The 18,556-nt window shown below is 37.6% G+C and overlaps 1 protein-coding gene across 4 annotated transcripts in view; it reads left to right on the top strand.

Annotated features, from left to right (window-relative positions):
• LOC139133240 (ADP-ribosylation factor-related protein 1-like) overlaps window positions 1-18,556 on the top strand; it is a 72,483-nt gene continuing 53,927 nt past the window's right edge. For 2 of the 4 annotated variants that reach the window (XM_070699741.1, XM_070699739.1), the window contains exons 1-2: window positions 1-140; window positions 10,488-10,590. The gene's annotated coding sequence lies outside the window, so the exon portion shown is untranslated. Of the gene's footprint in view, window positions 422-10,487; window positions 10,591-18,556 lie in introns of all 4 variants that reach the window. The other 2 variants (XM_070699738.1, XM_070699740.1) reach the window with 2 other exon arrangements.

The raw sequence follows: 18,556 nt of genomic DNA, 5'->3' as shown, positions 1-18,556 counted from the left end.
CCTGTTCATGAAACGATAGTTGGTTGGACAGAGAGACAAGATTCTCACAGTATAAACCAATCAGAAATCTTCTTTTATGTCGCCAGAGAACACATGGAATGATGACGTATAGCACATTAACATTGCCACACACAGCTGAGGTGAGTGGATTTCATTAAATTTCCTCGTATTTTTGCTTCTTATGAGGTCCGTATCGTAAGAGAGTTGCGTGAGGATGTTACCTAATACAGCTCCGGCCCTGGCGATGTGCTCCGCGTGCATTCTGCGCGTGGAAACGTGAATTTCTGTGCGAAGACCTGCACGGCCGACAGTCAGACCATTCATTTGTCGGTTCTTACGTGGCCGTGCACAGTATTTTTGTGGAAAATCTAACCGGTTCCATTTGGTCCGTCCAAGGCAAGTCGCGCAAATCGGAACTTCTGTAAGTTTACCGCAGTCAAATAGCATTTTGCAACTCTTTTAGCTAAGTTGCTATTGTTTTTGTCTGTGGATTGCCTGCTAGGTTTACATGTTTCCAAGGTGTACGCCGATGTTGATCAGCCAAACTGTGTTGTCTGTCACTTTGGTACGAGCCCAAAATAACAACGGGGACCCTATTCTGCGTCAATTTTGACTAACTTCGGTAACAATTGTATCTATACCGCCGTGTATACCAAAACACAGAAAACTATGTCCTACCACAAGCTAGGCTTGCTGAAACAGCTTATCAAATGTGTATTTGTTTAATTTATAGCATCCTTTTGCATATAACTGTAATATCAGTAGGTATGAGAGAATTTTAATCGGTACGACGCCGGTGTACGGTATCACTACATTATGCATGTCACGGTTTTGAATCTGATGCGTAGTGAAGTTCATGTCCATCACACCTGGGATCTTGTTGCAAAACTGTTTGAACATCTCAGACAACGGCAAACATTTATTTGTACTGCTGAAATCACTGATGTGTTCAAAACGTCAAAACAAAGGCCCAGCCGCCAGCGCGTCTTACCGCAAGATATTCCCAGCTGTCACTCAACTTGTCAAGTGAAAACATCGACCCGCCAAACTCAAAAGATCGTGGCGCGAAATAGAAAAGTTCTACCCGCCAGAGCAAATCTGTTAAACCACGCCTCCAATTTTGACCTCAAATTTCACGATCAACAACTTTCTCAGACGTTGTTCAGACACCGTGGTCCTGTCGACTGGCGCGGCCGGCGGACATTCTGTCGTTCATCTTTGGAAAATTGAAAAAATTGTGAGATGATGAACAGGATTTTAACCCGAACAGAACATCGACACGCCGCGGGAGAAACAACTAGAAGCATGGCTCGTAATCATGGACTATAAGACTTTGTGAAATATGCAAGAACTGGAAATCAAAGAACTAGATTTTGTTTGAGTGTTGTGCAGAAAAAAATTCACATATTCATCACAGTTAGCAATATTCTCATCGGTGAATTTCTCATAGGCTACTGGCGTCAGTTTTTTAAAAGTCCATTCCCAAACTGACCATCGGCTTCTCACACATCGTGCGACGGCACTGGTTGAGACATCTTCTGCACTATTGCCATATTCGTCATTTTCTTTTGCTTTGTTTTTCTTTGAGAGATATCTAACACTTGACACGATACAAAGCGTTGCCATTAATTTCGTAACCCACGATCGCTGAAACGGAACTTTTCGCCACCTCTCTGCATGACGAGAAAATCGCCAGTAACTTTATCCCCACCACGCAGTAAGATTTCCATTACAATCCTGCAACTTGGGCAAGATTGCCTTTCCACTCCTATATCTCCGTTTGAGCCATTAGGGTATCATAGGACGAAGGTAAATTAATCAGCAGAGAATTGGTTCAAGTCGGTTAATTTTCGAAAATAAAATGATCTGTAAAAGTCCATCGTGTAAAATTTGGCAGCCCAGGTCAGGTTTACGTAGCGATCAAACGCGTTTTTATTTAGTCTGTGCAGCTACAGTGAGTGCCGGGTGAAACTTCCCTGTATCGCGTTCACCCCACTCAATGCGTTCATACTCATATCCTACTCACATGTTTCACTTGAAAACAGAACACAAATCATTGCATTCCAAGCGATCACCCAACTCACACGATCACAAATCATGAACTTGAACCAAGTCTTGTAAACCAGTAAGCAAATCAAGAGAAAAGCTGTGCACAAACACGCTTCAAACACAGCATAAGTGTGCGGTGGTCGGCGTTTGGAAGGTGGGCGTGGTTTTATGTTTTTGGTCTGGGCAGTCAAACTTTTCTGTTTCGCGCGTCGATGTTTTGAATGTGGCGGGTTCTTGTTTTCGGTTGGCATGTCTTTTTTACAGCCGGAAAAAGTTGCGGTCGGACGTGCTGGCGGCAGTGGCTTTGTTTTTTTCGTTTTGAACACATTAGTGATTTCAGCAGTAAATGTTTACGATTGGCGATTGCTGCACTTGAAGGAGTTCCAAATATGAATAATTTAGAGTTCAACGGAGTCATGGGTAATCGGACTCACAAAGGTTACACATATTTCCTGCTCCAATAACATCATTTTTACAGGTGAGAAGTGGTGTACGTGGAGCTCTATGAATGAGTCATACAGTTTATCCAAACTAATACATTTTGAAACTCGAAAGAATGCAAATTTACTACTTACAAATTAGCAAAACGTATCAAAAATTGTAAAAAGATGAACAGGTGATGGTCCTACTGCAAAGGGGATAATCTGTGCAATAATAATAGTCAGAGTACGTTGTTTCCACTGGGAATGTTAAAATTATTATGATAAGATATATAATAACATTGATTACATCCAGGGGAACAATATGTAAATATTATAGAATAAGACATATCACAGAAAGTGCCTGATGTCTGCAGATGTTTTTTTTTTTCAATAACTAATGTCCTCTCATCAATTGTCTTATATTTGTCGACTGTAGAATATATCGTCCAACCCTCCATTGGGTAATTGTGGTGTGTGCATTGGGGTACCATTAATGAGTGATGTATAGAGACATACTCCAAGTCTCAACCCATATTCTGTTGCATATGCAGCCCATGTGATGTGCATACACAATGCAGATGAGAATTTCTGCTAATTTTGTAAAAACATTGCATGTTTCGGTTGCAGCGTTGCATTTTGTAATGTCAGAGATGTGTAAAATTTGTCCGTTTATCTTCGTGTTTGGCAGAATCATATATATTTGTTTTGCTCACATTTTACAAAAATTGCACAAAATTGCAAAAAAAAGTCGTTGTTTGCAAAAATACAATTATTTCATCTCCTTTCATATTTGAACAACAGACTCATTGACAGGTTCAAATTCCATTTTTGTTTTTGTTTTTATGGATTGAATTCAATCCAACCAAGAGACCTGCACAGCACAGTAACCTATGTAGGTGATGAATAATTTGGTTGTCCCTCTTTGAATTGCATCTGTTATAACAGCAAAAAGTGCATTGTAATTTCATATGCAGAATGAGAAATGAAACTTTGAAAGTGCTACAACACTCATTTTCAAAAAATGTATCAGTACCTACAAACTCTGCATATAACATAATATTTACCATGGTCCAAGTAATTCTGCTAAGCTATAACTGTCTGTTTTCATATCTAAAATTCAGAATACTTGTATAGTACCAGTTCAGTCAATCTCACAGGGAATGGCTTTGAGTTTCAAAATATTGTAGGAGCCAAGCCAAGAGGTCTGTGTTTCCCACATGAAGTCTTATTGTTACGACCCCAGTATTCCAAGTTGCGTGGTGTTTTGACTGCCTATTTCATGGTACCCAGATGTGCATTGCCTCTCTGATCAGTGAGAGATAAGCAGCTGTTGCTATATGCAAATCAAAACGAACTGGTTTTGACCCTGTCTGACCCCTACGATATGTCGACTTCAGAATATCATAGAATTTACTCAGGGAATTTGACCCTTACCAAGCACAGCGACTCGTTCACAAAAAACAACCATCTCTCTTTCAAAATGAGTCATCAAGACACCCTTTTTCAGATCAACAAGTGTAGCGCTGACGTTTCAAATTGCATGTTCACAAAAATTGATATAAATATGAACCTAAAAATATAACTGAGATGCACAGATAGTAATGTTTAAAGTTTCAAACCTGCCACACTCTTAAAAAATGATGGCATTACAGTATAACAGTGTCATCATGAAGAGATGTACCAACATGTACATACTCATACAAAGTACAACTCTTAGTTATTGTCTCCATCTCTTCATCTCAGGGCCCAGGAGTATATGCCTATGATCTCTCCTGACTTTACAGTGTTATGGTGAAGCCGCATCTTTCTACGGGTGGCAAACTCTGGCCTTTATATCTTACAGCAGGAGCACAAGGGTTCAAGCATTTTTTTCAGAAAGAGAATGGAACGCTAGGTTAGCAGATAGCATTTCCAATAATCAGTTGTACATGCTCACGAAAAAAATTCTTCTGAGCACCTTCATGTTGTGAGCTGTCCACAGCTTGTTAGAAGATGTGACGTAATTGGTAATAGGATTTATGCACTAGTTCAGCAAATTCACACATTGGTTTATCTGTGTTTTCTCTAGGGTCTAGGGTCTAACAAATGATGTAATATCATGATATTATAAAGATGCGTACAATGACAGACAACCTTGCCAGAGAGCTACATCCAGACCCCATTTCAGTCTAGTTGATGTACTCCACAAAGCATAATAAATTGTCAGTCATTGTTAAATACTGTAAACTTTCCCCAGTGTGTTCTATTATTAGCAGTAGTATTTTCTTTGCAAGCAAGGTACCACACTCAGCTTTCTCAGTAATCATATTCCCAGTGAATGTCTGCAGACAAGCATTGCATCATGGGAGAGGCCTTACCTTGATTGACATATTCAAGGGGCGTTCATATCAACCCATAGCTCCTGTTCCTTAGAGCTGTACAGTCAGGTATCTTAGATGTCGCTATCAGAAAAGGTCGAGGTTGCCGCCTGTTTTATGCAAATTACAAATATATGTTACCTAGCAACAGCAGAACCTCTCTTGGTATTGTTTGAAAAACCTAATTTTCTGCCGCTTTCTGTGCTTAGTTTTGAGATGCATAATTCATGAAATGCCCGCTAGGTATTGTGAATGTCTTGATGAAAATGCAAATAGGCAAGTCTGAGTAAATGCAAAAAGGGCAGTTTATTAATTTTAATGTCTGCACCCTGAATAGGTTTGCATAATTAATTCAGGGAAACTGATAACACATTACACATGCAAGTGAGTCACCAGGCCCCAGGTAAAAATATTTTAAGAAAGGTAACTGCATTGTTGAGGTTAACTGAACGGTTGTATTGCTATGCAGTGAAAGTTAAAATTGAAATATGAAGATATCGCTGTCTTCTCTTGTGTTGTGATTCCAAAATCTATGTTAAAATTAGTTGCTTCTGGTTTGCTGGGATTTTAAAATCAAGGATTTTTATTCTGTCATAGGGCACTCTATTGTACTTTTCCCTGCTTCACTGTTGACTATCACGAGCACGTTACTTTATGTTACTTGTTGTATTACATGTGTGATAATGTGTCATGATGCTGACAATAACATATTTTTATGGTTAAAATAACATAACAATAAAATAGTGACAGAAGTGATATAGTATTACCAGTAAATGTATTTTTCAACTTCTTTAACGAGTTCATTCTGTTACAATGGTTAACTGGTTCAACCCATTGTTTCCAGCGTGCGTGACATGGCCTTGACACTATTATTAACCGGGGATGAAGGGGGTTAACTTCTGCTTGCCTTTCAAATGTGTGAAATTGATGAAAAGTTCCTCTTAGTTGTAATCCAGGGTTCCCTGTGTTCATCTCAAATGTCAAACACACACTCTTCAGGTTGGTGGATTAGCAAACAGGTCTCAGAGCTCTTGACTCTGGTGCTTGGGAAAATATCCATGATACGCCGGAGTGTGAATCATGATAACATGCAGAGTGTGAAAGAGGCAGATGTGTGTGTGTGTGGTGATGAGGGTGAATCTTCAAAAACTGTGTGAAGTGGACTGCCGTAATGGCCCGTCCAAGTGTCAGTTGACAGTCATTGACCCACATAATCAGAGTCACGCAGTACTTTCATGCAGGAATTGGGTCAAATCGTGGGGAAACAATAAGCATTTATAGAATCATTTGACAAGGAAATGATCATCTTTGTTCACAATTAACATACAGTTTAGGATGAATACAGAAGATTGCTCAACAGTCACAGATTTAAGTTTGGTTTACTTTGTGTGAAGTATGCCGGGGAAGCTTTAATTTATACTTCAACATGTTCAGCCGTTTTCTTGCACCTTTCTAGGTGAGCCTTGTGTGTATCAGAATCAGTTTGACACAGGGGTCTAAATTATATCAAGAAACTGAGAAAAGTAATGTGACACTATTTTATTAAACTTATCTCTATTAAAATCATTGCTATCATATAGCCAGAAAGCATATTGTATACAAAGAACAGGAACAGTTTAATGTGAAGGCACTTTAGAAATCTGATTTCACTTCTTCCTGTCACATGTTTTCCCTTCAAATCTTTCTGTATCCTATGTGACCGTTGTAAAACTTGCTTTGTTGATGATCTAGCGTAACTCCAAAACTAGACATCTCTTTGTTGCTAAAGCTATTCCATGGCAAGTTCAGTGTTGGTCTGCAAAGATGTAAGCTCAATTACATATGTCAAGATGAGGCAGACAGCCTTTTGATGAAGTCAATAACACCTTTTATACATTGAAAAAATTGCCAGACCCTAGTTCCGTGACAGAGTCAGTCTCCAACACACACATATCATCATTCATGCAGAGTTAAACTCCAATTCCCCTGGTCCAGAGTTAGAATGTATTTTTGTTTATCAGCCAGGGAATCTGTCTTCATTATGCCTGCCTTGGAAATTGCTTTTTCGCATGTACATGTACTATGGCTGTGGTTTATCAAACTCAGTCACAAGCACTCTCCAACAATTCTGTTGTCAGGAAACAATTTTTCTGAAGCTTTTGTCATATAATTGGATCTTTTTCAGATATACTGCAGAAGTTAACAAACATTGCCATATTTTGCTTGAAATTTTTCATCGCCAGTGTGGAATTACCACTTGAAATTTTTCATCATCCAAGTTGTTATGTTTATAGTAATTTTACATGTACATGTAGGTTGATCAGTATTTGTAGTATTACCAACTTTAATAATCTTAGGTTGGTTAGAGTTGATAATATTACTAACTATAATAATCTTAGGTTGGTTCATGTTTATAATATTACCTACTATAGTATTCTTAGATCGGTTAGTGTTGATAATATTACCAACTATAATAATCTTAGGTTGGTTAGTGTTGATAATTTTACCAACTATAATACTCTTAGGTTGGTTAGTGTTAATAATACCAACTATAATACTCTTAGGTTGTAGTGCTAACAATATTACTAACTATAGTACTCCTAGGTTTTCAGTGTTGATAATATTACCAGCTTAAACTACTGGTTGTATAGTGCAGCCGATATACACTGTATTGTAAAGGAAAAATTTTCAACATAACTCATTTGTATTTTTGTGATAGTTATCCTTGTTGCCTTTATTCTGTTCATGTTGTGTTGGCTGTATAACTTTGATGTCCATAAAATACAATGTCTGTAAAGCTGAAATCAAGTTGAAATGTGTACCATTGAACTTGTCAATATAGCCTGTGTATGTGTGTAATGTTCAACTTATTACTGTTGACAACTGAATTTTTGATGGGAGTACAATATATTTGCTAACAACATCATTACATATACAGTATGTATTGTACACATTGGGCTGTGTTTGCAAGGGCAGTGCTTGTGATTTCAATGCGCCATGGTCTGTAGAGAGAAAAAAAAGGCACTTGTTTTGCGGAACAAAAATAATAACAATGTAATCAAAGTTAACAGCTCCTCTCCCTTTCACTAACATGAAAGGTTTTTTTGGCTTGCTGACAGAATGGAGGCTATATTTTGCTTTAGACATCCTCCTTGTGGATCCAAGTCCCTTGCAGCAGTGGCAGTGAGGTCATAGACCCCAGCTACCTCATGGGCTTTGATATAGCCAACTGCTGAACAATATGATACGTCTGACCAGAAACCAGACTGTGTCAACTCTCACACATGTTACACTACACAAAAAACCTGTCCTCTTTTGCATAGAATCAGACTTCTTAAACCCTCATAACGGTGGTGGAATGGAAGTAGTCCATTATACAGTCCCATTGTTTTCAGCGGTATTCTGACCTGGAAAATAAATAATCCCTTCAGGGACAAGATTAATGTTCATGATGGGTATTGCGGTGAGCTATAATTTCATGAACTCTGCCATTCTGTCAGAAGGTATAATCCATCATTATCATCTTTACATGCCTTTGAAGTGCTGATGCAATAACAGAGTTCAAAAATCCCACGGGACCCCAACAAGTTCCAAAACAAATCTCATTTCACTTCAGAAAAATCTCATGTATATTCTCAATATTATGTTTTGAAAAGGACTTTGGTTTCAATAATCTAGTCTTGTTTCCAAGTGCTACTCCAGAGAGCATGTTGAAATTGTGAGTGTGTAGCCCATGGTCCAACACACTGACAAGTGAATTAAACACCAGACATAAATAAAGTCACTTGTCCACGTTGTCAAAACACATTATGTATGTACTCTGTTACCAAACTCTCAGGTCAGGAACGAAGGTTAATGCACTGAGCTGTACAGTATGTGTTTGAACAAATACATATATCTGCCGTTCAAAATGTGCAAGTCTGGTCACCGACCAGGCAGTCTGTTTTGCAAAACCTCCTTCAGTTGGGTCTGACAATAGCAACACACAATTGGTACTTTTTCTCTGGCGTGCCCACTCAGTGTATACTGGTCATGTGATTATCAGCCAGTTATATTTTGTCTTAGATAACCCCCTCCCCTCCTCAATATACTATGTTGATAAGCACACAGTCAAATTGCGTCTTGGATAAACACGTTCTCAACCTATAATAATATAATAACAATTACTCAGACATATTGTCTTTTGCAATCCATTACTCAATATGCCAAGCTATAATAACCCAGTCATACTGTGATAATTGTCTAGTCATAGGATAACATCCTTCTTGTGTGTATCATGTTGATAATTACCCTGTCATATTGTGGCTTGGTTAAAACCCCAAACCCCCTCAATATGTAATGTTCATTATCACCCTATCATACTCTCTCAGATAGCCACCTCCTCAACATGTCATGTTGACAATCATTCAGTGGTGTTGTATCTTGGATAAGCTCCTACTCAATGCCTCCACCTGAAGGAAGGTTTTATTGATGACCTATATAATATATCCAACAGTCTGTCTTCAGTAAATAATAATTCAATTTTGTAAACTGAGTCCAGTACAGGTGTTGCAAGTAACCACCAACCCAACACCGACTGTATAACCACCCAATCACTGACATAACAGGTACACCCCCTCATCATTGACCCTTAACCCTTTACAGCCTGACTTTCTGGTCTTGCAATAACCATAATATAGGGATTTAGATGTGAGAGAGGGTTAAATAACTACTTGCATATACCAACTTGCACATAAATTACAGCATCAGTACAAATTCCAGATCTGCTCACCTCACTAGTATTAGTAAGGCAATGTATGTGATGGAAGAGTTCTACAGATGACCATGTAATATACTCCATATCTAGTACATGTACTGTAATTCTGATCAGAACATGCAGGAGTCCGTATTATTGCTGACTGTAGAAATTCATTCTTGATTCTATCATTGTCAACAAGTCAATTCTCAGAACACTCCATCTTCAAGGAAAGCTCTTCCATCCAGCTTTTCATGCAGGGGTCTCCCAATCAGGGTACTGTTAGTGAGCAGATATTTTGTCTGTTGCTATGTTCACATTTTGTATAGTTATGACCACAAACCATTCCAGTACTGTACCCTACATACATTGTATACTTTAGTTTTAAGCTTCAAAACGAAGTGCATACAATTTTAATCAGTTTCTAGGGACATACTAGTACATGCCCCCCAAAATGCTCAGCGTCAAACTGGCTATTGTATACCCTCCTCTTACAAGTCCAGCTGGTGTACATCATCAGCCAGCGATACCTACCCTACCCCTCCCATGTGACCATGCCCCTCAGAATGAAGCCAGGATCTCATTCCTTTCCATTCTCAGGGCATTTACACTATTACTTTCGTGTCAACAACAGAGCATTACTTGTCCCCGCCGTACACACAGGCAGTCCATCTGTCCTGACTTTCCATGGCTTGAGAACTGAAACTCTTCCTCTTCTGTTATCCCACCGCTGGGGTCAAGTTTCACCGCGTTACAGCGTCTGCTTTACATTACACTTTCTTAATCTGGCTGTCGTAACATTCCTGGATGTACTCCCTGAAAGCAGATACACGGCAGACTTTATTTATCGATGTACAATTCTCCAATACTAGATACAGATTGTTTGCGTTTCAGGATTGAAGAAAGGTTAACTTACACAATGGCCTTTTTTTCTTCCTTCCGCAGACGCATCGACAAGCTTCTTAAATTTCCCTCGAGGGCAAACACAACCAACTTCTGCTACACGGTACGTCACCTATGGACAGCTGTAGGCAAAACTAAACAGCAGGTAAATGACCCCATTCTAGATTCACCGGGGAGGGAAGTAACGGTTCTGATCCATTTGTGTGAAACAGTTGATGTAATATCTACATTATACAAGGGCAGCATTCTACAAAAGGCCTCCACAGAGAGCCAGACTAGATTTTTCAAAATTTTTGCTGCACCATTTATATGTAGTTATAACCTTTGACCTCTAAATAGAAGAAAAATGTGTATCTGTCCTTTCTTTATCAACTAAAAATATCTGTAGAGAATTTGTTTCTTTAACAACGAAAAACTTTTTATTCCAGAAACATTATTTTATTTCTATCCTATACTCTTTCTGGATCATGCTGTGGTACGTGCCCTATTCATTTCAATGGGCTTGATGCATTTGTAGATGGAGGAATTCGGTGAAAGGGTTGTAGAAAATGGCTCTGATTCACTGCAGAACTAAAAATAAGAAAAAAGTGAGACAATGAAAGGGAAAAACAGCCTCTCAAACTAAATCTTCAGAACAGCTCCAGTATGCACTATACACACAGGTCCAACCATCTCATTTGAAACAATGGGTTTTTTGCCGGGTCAAGGTGGTGGTGTGATAAACTGTTTCCTGATGTTGAATGCTGATGACAGATCTGAGATAGGCACCATTGCAAGTTGAAATGACCACACAAGACATGTAGTTCTTATCAGTGTGCACCCAAAGCTAAATTGATGCGGTGCTGATTGAAATAAAGTTCTCTGTGATGCAAGAAAACTTCACTTCTTACATGTACAGAGCTGACGCAAAGACATTTAGAAAAAATCTGAAGATGGAATGCGCCTCAGGGATAGATATTGGAACTCAAATTTTTACAACTCTTTTCTGATCTACAACTAGTGGGGGCTCATTTTAAAGCTCTTTGAGTAAGGACAATTTCACCGTCTTAGTATTTTGAAAATCCAAAGTTTTGTTTTCCCCATATATGCGCACAAGGGTGGCGGCCATTGTGAATTTCAAATATCAGTATGAAAATGTTAGGTTGTGTGTTACAGTATCTCCTGTACCAAACTTTGCACGGTGACCCCCCTATTTTACCGTATTCATTCTTTGGCAAGAGAATGGTTGAAAGTTTCATTGAGGAATGCCTGAGCAGAAGTTGAAGTCTTTCATTTTTGAGGTGCATACTACCTTAAAGTCGACCCAAAGATTTTGTGAATCACTGATTGTACTGATTCTTGTACTCGTATGATTTTGGAAAATTGACATGACTGATTTCAAATCTGGCATTTTTCCCTGTAAACATCATTGTCATATATTTGATATAATGAAAACAGTTTATTCACTTTCTGTGTCAGTTTGATTGTTGTAAATGTTTTCTCAGTGGACATAGCTTTTAGCAAACCTCATCGGCAGGTTTGTGGGCGTTTTTATCACATGGGAGTGACCAACTCCCATGTCTTGTAGCAGCATTACTGTACCAATGTTTTGCCAGTAAGGTCAGATAAAGAAGTGGAGACATATGTCGGCACTTGTCTAAGGTTACAGACTGATACCACTCTTTATCCAGAGCACTTTGCCACTTCTGCGTCACCTCCTCAACAATACCACTGCTGTTGTCGTCTCTCCCCACCCGTCCCAGTTCAACATAGTTATGTCTAACACAGATCATGCTACACTCATACATTTCCAAATCAATTTGTTCTCGCGAGATATTGAATTTAGAAACACTGAATATGTTTTGATCTTTCAGTCTTGTAAACTAATACCACGGTAAATGATATCACAAGTTTGGAATTCTATTCAAACGCCATCTGATTTTTGTTGTTTTTGAATTTTGCGTAGTATATTTTTTTCAAAGTTAGGTCATAAAGTGTGCGATTAATAAGTCAGGGATGTTAGTTGTGTCTGTGAAACCACTTATTAATTGCCTCTATCACATGCGGTGCAAAGCTGATGTGGTTTCAGGTTCGGCTCACAGATTGTGAAAGTGATGTAATACTGTATAATTGATGGCTATGAGTACCAGACAGTTAGCTACTGTATCATGTGATATAGATGTGTACACAACTGATAATCAGATTTCTCTCAAAATAGATCTATTGTAAGTGGCGTGTGTTTATGTTCAGTGCAAATTTGAAACAAGATGTAATTGTAAGGATAATTTACGGTGGTGATTGTTCAGGGATTTTAATTAAACTAAGAATGACAGCTACTTGCCATATAGTTTCAGGCGTGCAAACAGGTTTTCAAAACTGTAAAGATGGGAAAATAGTTGCTGAGACATTTTGAGATAAAAGCAGAGTTGTGATATATATTGATGGAACACAAGTGAAATTTTATAATTATTTGTTTAACTCATCGGCACCTGTCTGTACCTACATTGTTTACTGGCCTACCTAGCATTATTCATAACAACAAGCCAAAAGCCCCACGCCTTGAAAAATGAACATTGGGGAACGACTGACAGGTGAAACCATCGTATTGAAACAGTCTGTGGCTATATGTAAATTAAAGGGTATATTTATTAAACAAAATTTTCTTGTGGATAAGAACAATCCAGAGAACATCCCATCCAAAAGTAAGCAGGTAATATGGCTCAATGCCATCGTAAATACTCTAGCAAATATGCAAATTAGGTTCCTATCTAGCCATCTGCAGTCACACTTCAGTCAAGTACCGGTGAATTAGAAAAGTATGGGTGTAAGGAAATATGAGAGAGATATCGAACTGCACCTGTTCTTCTCATTAAAGCAAAGATATTCTGGGAATTGTAACCGCTCTATCATAGTAATTTGGGGACACTTTCACCAATGATACTGTTATATATATATATAACAATGATACTGTTATATACAGTTATAGTTCCACGGAAATAGATCCCTCCATCTGTTCTTTCATCTCCCCGTCACAATAATGGTACGACTCAAATTTTTATGCATGTCTGCCTCTTTGGCGAACAGGTTATCAGACCGACAGTTTTAAAAAATTCATAAGAAAATTGTGCATATCAATGAGATACAAACATTCTCTGAAGTGGAAAAATAAGATATTATGTAAACTGTCAGAGTCACCTCTCTGTTAATTGAAAAGCAGATATGCTCTTCCATGTAGCCGTCGTTTTGTATTTTGCATAATGTAGTCACGATTCCCTTCGGATGATTTAAAATACACAGCACTGAATTATCACATTGGTGAACATTTTGTTTGCCGTCTCAAATACGTGCAGTGGGCTGATATTTAGCTGTTAAATATTTGTATTTAATCTCCCATAAATAAAATATTTGGCATTTGGTTTCAATATTTCCTTCTATAACAGTTAGGATTCTGGCATTGATTGTCTTGGAGGAAAGATATTCTAAAGTGACTCTCTAATAATAATACCTTACAATCATTTTTGTTGTGAAGACAAAAAGTCATTTTTCCCATACAAAATATATACAATTGATTGCTGATATATCAAATTAATGTAAGTAAAAAAATCTTGAAAATATGGAAGGAGAGTTAATATTGAAAGCAGCATCTGCCAACAGTGGCAGGAAAATGTCTGCCATCAGCAGACATGTTAATTAACTTCTACAAAAAGCCAGGTATATACGTCTGGAGCATTTAGCGACTGTCCACAGTGGAATCCAGCCATAATTCAATCATCTAGTTACCAAATCAGATTTTAGCTTGAGAATGAAAGCGTCGGAGCAGACACAGTGTTTGGGGATGAAATTGAATTGTTGAGCGATATGGAGATGTATCTATGTCAATTATTGAAGTTGCCCGGGATCACCGCCCACTGTAATGCAGGTGTACAGTGAACTTTATTCTTGACTAGTCGAGAACATGACCTGAAGCAAATTATGGAAGTGTCTCAATACAATGCCTTTTACTTCTTCGTATGTAGAGCCCCAATGATGCTATGTATAGCTATGACTGTAATATGTGTTGCCCCCTTCACCTGTCAACGGACCCCCAACTCATTAATTACACCTCCCATTCTGCTCATTATCAATTGAGATCTTATGCATACTTGCAGCCCATTTTACCTGTCTCAGCTAATCATTATTATCCATTTCTTTTTCCACATAAAGCTACTTCTGTAGCTTATTGCCCTTCTGCGTATATCCTGCCATTCCCCTCAACTCCCCATGGCCGTACAAAGTGAAGATCCCCCACCTCCAGTTCCCCCTCACTAACTCAATGGAAAGGCCTTTAACCAACGTATCTATTATATCCATTTCTTTCATCATAAAACTCTGACCAGCCTCTCACCAGTTCACATCAGGTGTCTCTGTACTTGCCCGTACATCCTCCTCTTTTGTCTTTCCACCTCCCCACTCCGTCCAGTTGTAACTCCATTGTCACAGTGTTTCATCCAGGATGGCATCAACAGGGGGGATTTCCCCCTTTACCAGAAAATTTAGGGGAGACTTCACCAGATCATGTGTTCTACCTGCATCTCTAAGGTATGACTGCCACCATTTCATGGGGCTCGTTCCCTTTCACAAATTATTAGGGGGTGCCAACATGTCAACAGAGGGGAAATCCCCATCCCCCTGTCTGCGTGAAACACTGTTGTCACATCCCCTGTCCATAATCTGTGCCTTAAATGAGTGGATATTCACCCTCTTTCTACCCAAGTTGTGCAAAATTATCATGTTTATCTAGAAAAAATGAACTTACTATCATCATAAACCCTAATACTATCATAACATGGTTGATATAAAATAGTCACAAATCAGCTAATATACAGACATTTATATGAAACAAAAAATAATTATCAAAATATTATTAGCCGTTGATCATACCAACTATGATGTGAAACATTAAACCCTCAGACACTATCTTGACCAAGATAATGATATAATTTTTAAATTTGACATGTAGAATTCCAGGCACTTGCATAATCTGATCTTTCCGCCCCAGCTCAAGGCAAGGCCCTTCAGAACATCTTGGCAGCAATCCAACTTGATGTTCATAGTAAGGATGAAGTGAGCAAGTTGTTTCATTTGTACACAAGCATGAAAAAAGATACAAGCGAGCTGCTGTTAATTTGTGTAACTTGCAAATGATTTCCTTGAAAGTAGATTCCAAGTAAAATGCTTAAATCCATGGAGTATAATAAGTTGCAAGTTTAGCTTATTGTTGCAGTATCTCAGGATGAGATCAGTCAGTACAGAGTCAGGATGAATTTTGCATAACAGTGTATGAATTTTAATTTTCAGTCAACACCCTATACGTTTCTTATTCTGACAATCTTAACTTGCAAATTCTTTTTTCACAGCTGTCAAAGAAGGAAACAAAAAAAAATGGGAAATTATGCCTGTTCAGTTTATGAAATTTGATGTCACTGCTCGAAACCATAGTGAATGCTTGCATTGTTGTACAGACAGGCCTAATTTACATGGAAACCCATCTGTGGCTTTTCCATGTAGTTTTGTGGTAAGATACGCGAGTACATTTAATGATACCCTTCCCACATCTGACTGCAATCTCTTTGCCATGGCCATCCAGATATCCAGTTTCTTGACCACAGCATAGGTACATTTGAGTTAAATTTACAGCAAACAAGTTACCCTTTGAAAAAAGATTTGAGTGGCTTTTTGCCATGATTTTACAATAACTGCCCAGCTCATCACCTTGGATACATGTTACTCGATAGCTAAATAGGAATTCTAAGTAGCTTAACAAAGAGTAAGTTAATATTTTAATCATGAAAGAAATGTGTTCCTATTATTCACTCCATAAAGGGAATCTATTGTATTTATATTAAAATATCGCAGAGCCTTCAGTTGTAACTGTGGAATCTGAAAGTACAACTTGAGTGAATCCGCCTTTGCTGTCAAATAAATTACAGTATATACGCATTTTCTTACAAATTTTTTTTGTAGCAAGGATGTGAAATGTAATCTACATCATGCCACTCCTTCTCACACCCAAATTAACACATAATCCAAATTAATCATTATTGTTGTTTTCTTAACATATGTATCTCTACGTGTCAGTAATTATTATACATCTACCATCGAGAACAATAGCATTTAGCGTGCGCTAAAAAAGCCGTACGGAACTGGCGCCCGTTCCGTAACACGTACGGTGTCAAGGCGCACCATTCCTGCGGCTGTATCTGTGCGTTCACTGTAGAACGGTTTCAAGGGACCCCTTGGACGAGTGCCAGAACAAGTCTCGCGCGCGCTCTGTATGTACGTATGTGTGTAGTGCATACACTCTAAAACTTGCGGAAGCGCGTCAGAGGTAGCGTTCCACACGGCGCGATAAAATCGGAGGAAAAATTGTTGACATTGCACGAAAACGGTCACTACTCCGACATTTTGATGCCCCGATCAGGAATGTAAGATGTATAATAATAAGGTTATTACGAAAATACCGCTCAGGATGCACTCGGACATTGGCGCCGCACATCGCCCTCCGCTTCGCGTCAGGCAATACGCTGCGCCATTGTCCTCGTGCATCCTTTGCGGTATTTTCGTAATAACCTCATAATATGTACCACAATACTGTCTATATGTATCAGTTATGTGATGATAAAAGTAGATGTTTATGTGTAACGTGATACATCTATCTATCTATCTATCTATCTATCTATCTATCTCTCTCTATATATATATATATATATATTATATATATATATATATATATATATATATATATATATATATATATATATATATATTTATCCACACATGTACCCCTGCATATGTGTGTCTATGTACACATACATAGTGATACACACAAATACCGGTACACATCTGTATCTGTGTATATATATATATATATATATATATATATATATATATATATATATATATATATATATATATATATATATATATATATATATATATATATATATATATATATATATATATACTGTATATATATATATATGTATATAGATATATATATGTTATATATATATATATATATATATTATATATATATATATATATATATATATATATATATATATATATATATATATATATATATATATATATATATATATATATATATATATATACTTGTTTAGTTCAAGATCAGCTGGAGTAGAGTGCTCAATACTAGAGTAGAGCTAAATACACAACTGAGTTGATCAGGATAATCTAAAATATTACATTTCCACTACAAATTTGTAGTGGAAATGTAATATTTTAGATTATCCTGATCAACTCAGTGTGTATATATATATATATATATATATATATATATATATTATATATATATATATATATATATATATATATATATATATATATATATATATATATATATATATATATATATATATATATATATATATATATATATATATATATATATATATATAGTGTGTATAGTGATATAGTGCATGTGTGTGTGTGTGTATATATATCAAAATGCTACTAACACTAACATTACCTATGAAAGTTGTTCTAGTACTTGGGCATATAAAAGCACAAGCATAATATTAAAGCATAGAGGTCAGTAGTTTTGAAACCATCACGCACCAATCTGCTCAGTTCCACATGGTTGCAGTGCATTGTTGATGACTATCAAGCAGCTTATAGCTGTTGACATTATCCCAGAAATTATGTCAGTACCCCAATGTGATGGAAGATTTCAAGATCAGTGCCGCCACTTCTTCTAATTTTGAATAAGGTGCAGTCTGTTTATGCGAGGGTTTTCTGATCTTGCCACAGATTGTATCATTCTCAGATGTGTGATGATTGTTTTGTCCTTTCACCAGAACACAGTGACAACTGTGCTCAATTCAGATGCAGGGAAGATGCTATGAAATTGAGACAGAGACAGACAGCCAGCCAGCCAGACAGACAGACAGGCAGAGAGCAAACGGATGGCAAAAATTGTACTTAGTACATGCCAGCCTATTTTTAGCTCATATTTGGTTTTATATATAAATACCAAAAAGAGCTTATATGATGAGTCTAAGTGGCGTCTGTATATTTCTGGGTATGTGCGGATGTATGTCCGTCACACACAAAGGCTCCCATACCGCTAA

The sequence above is a fragment of the Ptychodera flava genome, chromosome 5, assembly GCF_041260155.1.
Source record: "Ptychodera flava strain L36383 chromosome 5, AS_Pfla_20210202, whole genome shotgun sequence".
Taxonomy (NCBI): domain Eukaryota; kingdom Metazoa; phylum Hemichordata; class Enteropneusta; family Ptychoderidae; genus Ptychodera; species Ptychodera flava.
This window is presented reverse-complemented; position numbering and strand designations above follow the sequence as displayed.